This window comes from Pteropus alecto, unplaced genomic scaffold (genome assembly GCF_000325575.1).
Source record: "Pteropus alecto unplaced genomic scaffold, ASM32557v1 scaffold40, whole genome shotgun sequence".
NCBI classification, from domain to species: domain Eukaryota; kingdom Metazoa; phylum Chordata; class Mammalia; order Chiroptera; family Pteropodidae; genus Pteropus; species Pteropus alecto.
The window spans coordinates 18,867,873-18,878,365 of NW_006431919.1; the positions used below are offsets into that span (position 1 = coordinate 18,867,873).

The following is a 10,493-nucleotide window of genomic DNA, read 5'->3' on the forward strand; positions in this document are numbered from 1 at the left end:
CCATCCATCCGTCCATCTGTCCATTCATCCATCCGTCCATCCATCCGTCCGTCTGTCCATTCATCCATCCGTCCGTCCCACAAATATTGAGGGCCTCCTCTTATCTCCATCTCTCCTTCACTGGAGACAAAATAGAGAACAAAATAGATGAGTCCCTGATCTTGTGACAGGTGATAGGCCGAGTAATTGAAAAAAAGTGTATTTAATATGCCAAGGGGTGATCAATGCTATGGAGAGAGAATCAAGCGGGATAAGGGGCTAGGGAGAAATAGCTGTGTGGAGAGGATCGTGTGTGTCTGTGCCTGTGTGTGGTGTGTGTGTGCGTGTGTGCGTGTGTGGTGAGTGGGCGTGTGTTTGTGTATAGAAGGCTTTTTTCCATCAGATCAGGAAGGCCACCCAGAGAAGGGAGACGGTCAACAAAGACCTACAGACGCGAGCCTCTTGAATGTTGGGGGCTGCGGGGGATGTTTTGAGGCAGAGGGAACAGCAAGTCAGATGCAGGATTCTCATTTTTCCAGACAAGTGGCAGCGGCAGAAGGCCACTTACACAGATGCCTTAAGATAGGGAACTAGAATGTCACAGCAAATAGGGTGAAACAGAGTGTGACTGGGACTTCATCTGGGAAAACGAGATGAAAAAGTCATGACAGGCGTTTTGATCTTATGTTCAACGAAACAGAGATGAGCACCCAGCTCGAGGCACGTGCCGTGACCTAAAGAATGATGCTGGGGTTTAGCATCCTGCAGGGGTCATCACGCTGGACTCCCACAGCTCGTCGTCATAGGGACGACGGTTTTGTAAAAATATTCGAGGATTTCATCCGTCTTCCTAAGCATCGTTTTAAATCTCTCGCGATTGGTATGGCATTTATTTTCTTTTGAAGCGTTGCCATCTCGAGCGATCTTTCAGCCACCGTCAGCTGTTCTAACTCCGACGTGACCCCACCTGTTACATCCTTGCCAAGTGGCTGGGAACCAGTGCGACGTCTCTCTCTGACTTCCGGAAGCTCTGTGTCTTCTCTGTGTTGTATCCCTCGGTGACAGCACAGGATGGTCAGCAGAGATGACTCTGCAGGCACCTAGGGAGCTTGACTTACGTGGGAAGCCGCGTCTTAGCGTGACTCGGTTTAAGCGGCCAGCTCATCAGTGGATGTTTCCGTGTTCCGATGGCCTATGCTTCGCCCTGTGGGCTCTCGCCAGAGGGTCCGTGATAGCTCAGATGCCAGGAGGCCCCTGAGTGGCAACAGGGTGTGATTGGAGCTCAGAGGAAGAACACTTGTCTTTTTATTTGTCCCTGAAATGACGGTCTGATCATATAAACAAGAGGAATTAACTGACGCCCTGTTACTTATCAAGGACCTTACACATATGCTCTAACTGAATTCTCCGCCACCGCTCCGTAAAACTGGTGATATTATGATCACCTTGGCACAGGTTAAGAGAGGTTGAAAATTGAAGTGACTGCTCAAGTGCTGGTGGCTTTAGACTTGAACTCAGACTCCTGCACTCCCAAAGCCACCAAAGCATGCCCCCTTTTCTTCTCTCTCTCTCTAAATTTTTTTTTTTTTTCAGACGAGCCCCGAGCTCTATTTGTAAACAGGATGGCTCCGCTGGATAAATCTCAGAAACTGAAGCTGCCTAACGTAATTTTCCTCTGACGGCCGATGAAAAACATTCCTGGAGATGATCGAGCTACGTCCTGAGTGCGTTCTCAGTACCAGACGTGGTGCTTCTGCTGAATGAGCGCTCTCTGATGCATCTTCAGGTAACTGGGAAGCAGGTATTCTGAGCTCTGGTCTACTGATAAGAGCAAACCGCTTTGGAAAAGGTCCCCACAGCTGGTCTGGTGGAGCCGGAATTCAAACCCAGGTTCAGGGGCTCTACCAGGGGCCCAGGGGTGAATGGCCATCGTCAGACACCGGGGGTAGCAGAGAAATGGGGTTTTGACGTCATGCTCACGTGTCTCTTGGGGACTCTAGAGCATCTTCAATGGTTTGCAATGAAGGACGAGTTTGTTCTGTTTGGGTTTTTCATTTCTAATCTATCGTGGACCAATACTTCTATGAGATACAGTAAAAATGAATTTCTAGGCAATGATTTCTGGGAAGATGCCGCAGCAACGTTAAGTGGCTGTTGGTGTTTCACACACTCCCGTCAACTTCTCAGCAAGCTGGAGGACTGGGCAGGCGGAGGTACGGTTGACAGACAGACAAGCATTTGCGAGAGCAGCGGGCCCAGGCCGGGAGGAGCAGCTGCCGGCGCTGGGGCTGGGGAGGAGGGCCGTCTGCGGAGAGGTTTGGGAGGATGTGGCTTGGGGCTCTGGCGTGAGATCTCAGTCTTCCTTGCTTCCTCTTCAAAAGCGAAGGTTCTTTTTCAAGGCTTCGGGGCTCCGATGATGGTTCCAGAGCTCTGTGTCGAGGGCCCTAAGGTGGAGGAAAAGGACATGCAGATTTTCATCGACCCTGCCATCTCTTTACGGGAGTGAGGGTCCAGGCGAGACTTGGCGCGAGGCAGTCCATAATGGCGTGATTGTATTGATAGTGATGGAGTTAATAATAATAGCGATAATAAAAAGAGCCATTAGCATTTATTGCATACCTAATACGAGCCAGGTGCTGCAGTAGGCATGCCACGTAGGTTTATTACACGACCGTTACACAGTGGTGGGTGTGAAATCCCCATTTTATGATTACCGAGCGTGTAATTTATTTTTAACTGTCGGAGGAAGGAAGAGATGAACCTTACATCAGGGAAGTCAAAGGGAGGAATTGTCAAGAGTTGTAGGGGCTCGTGGACAAAGCTGCAGAGCTGGAAGGGACGGAGGAGAAGCCGGGATCCACAGGGAACACAACAGCAGGAAAGGGACGTGGCTAGACTGTGAGCTGGTCGTGGTAACCAGCTTCCAAGATGCCACCCCACCACCAGTGAGCCTCATCCTGTGCCACTCAGGACTTCCGCAGGCTGCTCCTGACTTTCCGTCAGAGCTGGTTCGCGTGACCAATAGAATACGGTGGGATGATGGCGTGTGACTCGTGAGGCTAGGCCATCAAAGGCCATGCGGGTGCTCCTTCGGTCACTTGGTTCCCTCACTCTGTGGGAAGTCAGCTGCCACGCTGTGCAGAGAGGCCCGATGGAGAACCACTGAGGCTTCCTACGGCCGGACAGCTGGGTGATGACTGTTGGCTGCGGACCCATCTTCCGGCTGTAGCCCAGCCTTCACATGCCCATCGCCCCGGCTGACACCTGACCGCAGCCTCATGAGTGAGCCCCAAGCCACGACCGCCCCGCCGAGCTGCTCTCAAATTTCTGACCTACCGAAATTATGCAGTAATAAATAGGACTATTACTATTTGAAGTCACTAAGTGTTGGAGTAATTTGTTATGTGATATATAATATCTTAGTTCTAGATGAATCTCAGGAAGACAGAGTTTGGCTGTTTTGTTTCTCCTGAGCGAGATTTGGTCCTTCTCTTTGAGCTGAGTGTGGATCCGTTAAAAAAAAAAAAAAAAAAAGTTCCTTACTGTTTATCATCCCAACTGCCTTTGAATCTGGGTCCCCACCTGGAATGTGGGGCCCGGCGGTGAAACTACGACACTGACTTGGGTTTGGGCACAGGGCTCCGGGGCCAGGGGCCCGCCGGGGCGAACCCCAACGCTGCACGTATCAGGGCGGGGGCGCTCGGCTGGCGCTTCCTCGGTGGCTGAGGAGGGAGGGAGAGGAAGAGAAATGAGTGGAAGAGAAAGGAAGAGGACACAAGGAGCTGGAGGGAGGCCGCCCCCCTCCTAGATTTTGGGGGAGCCTTCTGAACTCGGGGGCGGGCTTGTGTTTAGCGGAGTGCCCACAGGGCCCAGAGAGGCGACGCGTTCTGCGCTGTTGTTGGGTTGGCAAGGGAAGTGATGATGACCCAGGGCTGGAGGCGGAGACTGGGGCGGGGCCTGGAACTTTCGTGGGGGGCGGAGCTAGGGGAGGGACGGGGAGGCTGGTGCATCGCTCCGCGGGGGAGGAGGGCCCAGCTCTGTGCCTGCCCCGTGCAGGGAGCTGGTCTGAGGACACGCATCAAGCCCGTCTTCTCATGGAGCCGCCACCTTCGGGGCTTCTGAGGGTGGACTCGGTCCCCGTCAGTTACTCTCCCACCCGATTCGTTCTTTCCTCGTATGTGACACACTTTTCTGTCCAAGAAGGCGCAGGCCCACACGGAGCTGCCGGCGAGCTGGGCTCGGTCGTGGCCTCTGACGTGGACGGTGGATGCTGGAGACCAGGGCGTCCTCTATTGTCACTGTCACCTCCTTTCTCCCTTTCTCCCAACCCGGTGCTGGGCGGCCCAGAAAAGCCGCCGGTCCCCACGACTCCCCCGTGCAGCTGTTTAATATCAGACCACTGAAGTGAATAAGACTCACAAAAGTTTATGGTGCGTAAATCACCGTCACGTCCCACCTGGGCCTCCGCGCCGGAAGGCCTGATCCCCTCTTAAGATGTGTAAGTGACAACAGCTTCTCTGCGGTGTCAGAAGCTTTTAGGGATTGTAGCAAGAGTGTGAGTGGCCAGGCAGGCCCGGCGGGCTCTCTCTCTCTCGGGGCTGGGCTTAGAAGCCTGCACGGGGCTTCACGGCGGCCTTAAGGGTTTCTCTGGGGGTCCAGCATCATGACTCGGCTGCAGTGGCGAACGTGGCTGGGAGACTCAGCGGCTCTCTCCCCCCTAACGGGAAAGCAGAGATCAAACCCGTCCTCCTGCGGAAGCAGAGTCTCCTGCCTTCTACCACCTTCCAGCCAGCACTGGGTATCAGGGTCCCCCTTCCCCACCCCGACCTATTTTTCACACCTCCGTGTTTTCTCATGATGAGTTTGCAGTGGAAGATGCCAGACCCCCGACCCCGCTTCTACCCTCACCATCCTGCACTTCCTAAGCAACAGTGCCCAGCGTAGCTGACGAATCGTCCCTCCGTGGGCCTCTGCCGAGTTTCCACGGGCCTTCGTTCCTGCCGCAGCTGGCTCCCATCCACCTGCCGTATTAGTTTACAGAGCCCTCTCCCCTAAGAGTGTAAGCTCCGGAGATCAGAGATTATCGTGCTTTATTCACAAGGCTGGCTAGAAATGACAGGCTAGTTGTCTATGGCCACGCCACCCTGAACAAGCCGGATCCCAGCTGATCTGGGAAGCTAAGCAGGGTCGGGCCTGGTTAGTACTTGGATGAGAGACCACCTAGAAAGACCAGGTGCTGTAGACGTAAAAAATAAAAATTAAAAAAAAAAATAAGGGATTGTAAGCTGACAAGGTCCTTGCAATCTGTGAGGTCAACCAAAGGTTGCCTCGCCTAAAAACAAACAAAACAAAAAACAAATTATGGGCTAGCCCAGAACCTCTAGATACATTATCTCATTATGCATCCATGACACAAGAACTGTCCCCACCAAGCCCCGGCTACCACGTCATTGTTCCCTCCATTTTACTAATGGGGAAACTGAGGTTCATCAGAGCTAAGTGTCTGGTCCAAGGCTTCAGGTAGGCAGGGGCCAGCGCAGCAGGTGAGCCCGGACTCAGCATTCAGAGCTGAGGTATTTCGCCCTTAATCTGTATTATTCACCATGAATGGGTGTCAACCGGGAACGTGCAAAAGTTTTAGTTCTTGCTCACCCCAGCACCCCTGGAGCCTGAAGCAGTGAGGAGTCAGGTGGACAGTGATCTGAGGATTCAGAAAACGGTCCAGTCCTCAAAAAATAAAAAATAAAAAATAAAAAAAAATTTAAAAACAGAGCTACCGCCTGATCCGGCAACTCCACTTCCGGGTATTTATCTGTAGAAAATGAAATCACAGTCTCGAAAAGACGGCTGCACCCCCCGTTCACTGCGGCATGACTTATAATAGTCAGGACATGGGGACAGCCCGCGTGTCCAGGGACGGATGGACGGATAAGGAAAACGTGGCACATAAGAAGGAAAAGAAGTAAATTACGACCTTTGTGACAACACGGTTGGATCTAGAGGGTATTAGGCTAAGTGAAACAAGTCAGACAGAGAAAGACAAATGCTGTACGATGTCACTTACCTGAGGAATCTAAGACGAAAAACAACTCTGAACTATACATACGGGAAACAGATTGGTGGTTGCCAGAGGTGGGCGGTGGCGGAGGCTGTAGGGAGTGGTGAGGAAAATGGGTAGATTTTTATTTTTTAGTTTAAATAAATTGAATTTTTAAAAAAGGCTCCAGCCTTCCTCCTCCACCTCCAAAAAAAGACTATTGCAAATCACTGAGAAAGAAGAGCATTTGGTCAAAAATTTTTTTAAAAAGAACAAACAAAATTCCTTTTTAATGATTTAAGTCCCCACGACTATCTAAATTTCAAAAGCCCAGAGCAAAACCTCCTTTATTTACATCCATTTGCAAGCATGGCCATGATTCCCCATTTAATTCCAAAGGCAAGGTGAATCCCTTTAAAAAATATTTAAAACGTCAAGATTTCCACAGGACCATGTGTCAGGCACATATCATGACCATTAATGTAAATATAATCACAGTTCTCTCATGCCTGTGCTAGATTTTTTTTTTTTTTTTTTTGCCCTTTCAAGCTAGAATCCAAGTCAAAAGAAAATAGCATTTAAATGATATAGGATTCTGATCCAGGGGCAGCCCTGGGCTTCCTTTTCGGTCAGAGAGCGTGTTGCTGTAACACCAGCTGTCCTAGTGTGATCCCCTGAGAAGAAATGTTTGCCTGGCCCCATCTCACAGCCAGCAAAACGCTGTGATTGATGGAGTCAGTCTTTGTGAGCTGGACATTATACCTGTGTGCTCCACATCCCCCAGTGCGTGTCCGTAGAGGCCGGCTGAACCTGGGAGGCAGCCCACGCCCTTTGGACCATCAGGTGGCTATTAAAATGACAAATCATGAAGGCAAAAACCAAGTTACAGCATCATGTATAAAATAGGAGCTCGTTGATTGAAAACAGGGTAAGACAAGGTCCTCCCCTTTCTCTCTCTCCACGTCCCACCCCACCTAATCTATATCTGTATCTGTATCTGCATCTGCATCTGCATCTGCATCTGCATCTGCATCTGCATCTGCATCTGTATCTGCAGCTGCATCTGCATCTGCATCTGCATCTGCATCTGCATCTGCATCTGCATCTGCATCTGTATCTGCATCTGCATCTGCATCTGCATGCTCACACTTTCTGAGTCCAGAACGGAATACACAGGCCAAGGTCAAGACCCGATATAAGGTAGCTCTGCCTCCCCCTTATCTGTAGTTTTGCTTTCTGAAGTTTCAGTTACCTGTAGTCAACCACGGTCCGAAAATCTTACATGGAAAATTCCAGAAATAAACGATTCGTAAGTTTTAAGCTGCACTTTGTTTTGAGGAGCGTGATGAAAACTCGCGCCGTCCCGCTCTGTGCTGCCTGGGACGTGGGTCATCCCTCTCCGGATACGCGAGCTGCGTGTTGCTCACTTAGTACCCACCTCGGTTATCAGACCAACTGATTTCGCGGCACCTGTGTTCAAGCAACCCTCGTTTTATTTAAAATGTCCCCGAAACGCAAGAGCGGGGATGCTGGCAATTCAGATCTGCCAAAGAGAGGTCGTAAACTTTATCACAGGTATGTATGTATAGGAAATGACATAGTATATATAGGGTTTGGCACTACCCATGGTTTCAGGCATCTATTGTATACAGTCATCCCCAGTATCCAGGCGGGGATTGGTTCTAGGACCTCCCCCGGGACCCCCACATATACCAAAATCCACAGATGCTCAAGTCCCTTATATAAAACGACGTGGTATTTGCATATAACCTATACAATCCTCCCCTGTACTTTAAATCATTGCTAGATTGCTTCTAACACCTAATACAGTGTAAATGCTATAAAAAAATCATTGTTATACTGTATTGTTTAGGGGACAAAGACAAGAAAAAAGTCTGCATTTGTTCCGTACGGACACAGCCATCATAAGCCAAACTACATGGAACATGTCAGCGACGATGCCACTTTTTTAAGAATATTTTTTGACCTGTGCTTAGTTGGATCTGTGAATTCGAACCCAGGGTCGACTGTATATATAAACTCATACTTTATACGTGATGCTGTAACTTGGTTTGTGCATATGTATTCGTGTAATCCTGGAAAAATCTGCGAGAGGGCTCCCGCCAGGCAGATGCCTAGAGGTGCTGGTGGTGGATCTATTAACTTTTTCCTTTGTATGCTTAAAAATTTATTTCACTGTTACAACAAGCACATATTGCTTTTGTAATAAAAACAATGATGACATATAATCTAAGAAAACTCTTTTGTTGTGATTTTCACTGGAGTATAGCTTTTCTCTAGACTCATTCTCAAAAAAGTACATCTGGCTTCCTAATGAGAAACCGCACATAAATATGGACTTAGCCAATGAGTGATGATGTCCTGTGTTCATCTGTTAGCTTGTTTATTGTCTGCCTGTCTGCACTGCAGTATAAGCTCCATGAGAGTGGAGAGCTGGTTTGGTTTCCCCTCAGGTCCGCGGCACTGAGGAAGGTATTGGCAAATGGTAGGTACTCAATAAATTTAATTATCTTCACCTGTCTTTATTTTGCGGCAGTGAAGTGTCTTGCCCAGGGTCACAACCGGCTTTTAATGACAAAGTAATAATTTGTTCATTTGATCAATAAACATTTATTAAACACCTACTATGTCCTGTTTTTGAAATACCTACTACACCCCATGCCAGGCTCCTGGCGTATAAAGACGAGTACGAATAACGAGATGGATAAAGTCTCTGCTCTCTAGAAGCTTCCAGTCAGTGTGTGGGAGGAGAATCGGAACCAGCATGACATCCTGTTACCGTGTGAACATTGGGACCCAGCTCAACCAACCCAGCTGCGTGTTCCAGGACGGACTTGCTTCTGGAAGGTAAGACAGTGCAATCTGCTTATTTACGAAACCTAACAGATCCAGGAATTCCACTCCTGAGTATTTATCTGAAGAAAATGAAATCGCTATCTCAAAAAAACATCTGCCCCCCCCCCACGTTCACTGCAGCATTATTCACAATAGTCAAGACATGGAAGCAACTTAAGCATCCATCGACAGATAAATGGATAAAGAAAATGTAATATATCTATACATATATATTCAGCCATAAAAAGGAGATTTGGAGATTCTGACTTTTGTGGCAACATGGATGGACCTTGAGGGTATTATGCTAAGTGAGATAAGTTAGAGAGAGAAAGACAAATACTATACAATCTCATTCATATATGGAAACCAAAATAAACAAAAACAGAAACAAAAGCAAAAACCCCCCCAATTCATAGATACAGAGAACAGATTGGTGGTTGGGGAGCCGGGGGGGCAGGTAAAATGGGTCAAAAGCTACGAACTTCCCATTACAAGATAAATAAGTAAATAAGTTCTGGGATCCGACGCACAGCGTGGTGACTACAGTTAATAACGCCATATCGTATATTTGAAAGCTGCTAAGAGAGTACACCTTAAACGTCCTCATCACAAGAAAAAGAAGTTTTTTGTAACTGTGCGGTGATGGACGGAAACTGGACACAGTGGCGATCACTTTGCAATGGACGCATATGTCGAATGATTATGTCGTACGCATAAAGTAATACAGTTACATCTCGATTAAAAAAAAAAAAAAGATAAGGGACAGCTTGCTCTTCGGGATTTGCTTCAGGACCCCTGCCCTGCCGTGCCTGCCAGCTGAGGACTCTTATGTCATAAACTCTGCCCAGTGGCAGCCAGTTCCCTGCCTGTAAGACCTGCCTTAAAATCATCTATCGAGGCCCCTACAAATGCCTTCCTCTAAATCCCCATTTTCAGGTACTCCCGAAACGCTGTCAAGGCTGTACCCTCCCTGACGCCAGGACTGATAAACACAGCTTTGCTGGATCAACAGGTTTTTCTGGTCGTCTTTTGGGGCTCCCACAGTCGATGGGAGGGTGGACAACATTTAAATAGGCAAAAAAGCTAACGAGATCATATCAGCAATGACACAACTCTCAGCAGAAGAAGGGTGAGGTGATTGGGACCCACAGGACTTGAGTGGGAGCACAGGGCACAGACACAGCTCTGGTGGCCGGAGAAGTCTCTCAGAGGACGTGACTTGTCAGCTGAGACCTGAGCCGTGAGCCTGGGGGGATCTGGGGAGTAAGCACTCCTGGCTGAGGGAACAGCTTATTCAGAGGCCCCGAGAAGGGACAGTGGGCACACTCAGGAATGTGCAGCGCTGTGAGTAGACGGAGTTAGGGGCAGCCAGGCAGGGAGGGGGCTGGAGGCCTCGTAGGCTCCGGTAAGGAGTCTGGGTGTCATTCCGAGGCCCCTGGCAAGTTGCTGGGGGTTTGACGCAGGGAGCAACTGTCAACAAGTACTATAAAAAGAGCTGAAAACGTGACTCTCATTTGAACATTATTGTGAGCCGGTGCCAAAGTTTGATTTAACTCACTGAAGAGGGAGCCAGCCAGGCGGTAGGTAGAGCTGGAGCAGAGTGTTTGAGGAAGGCAGCCCC

General features: G+C 49.1%; 1 pseudogene; it reads left to right on the forward strand.

Moving 5' to 3' along the window:
- The first annotated feature begins 5,105 nt into the window (after nucleotides 1-5,105).
- On the forward strand, nucleotides 5,106-5,224 carry LOC112475307 (annotated as a pseudogene).
- Nucleotides 5,225-10,493: the final 5,269 nt, after the last annotated feature.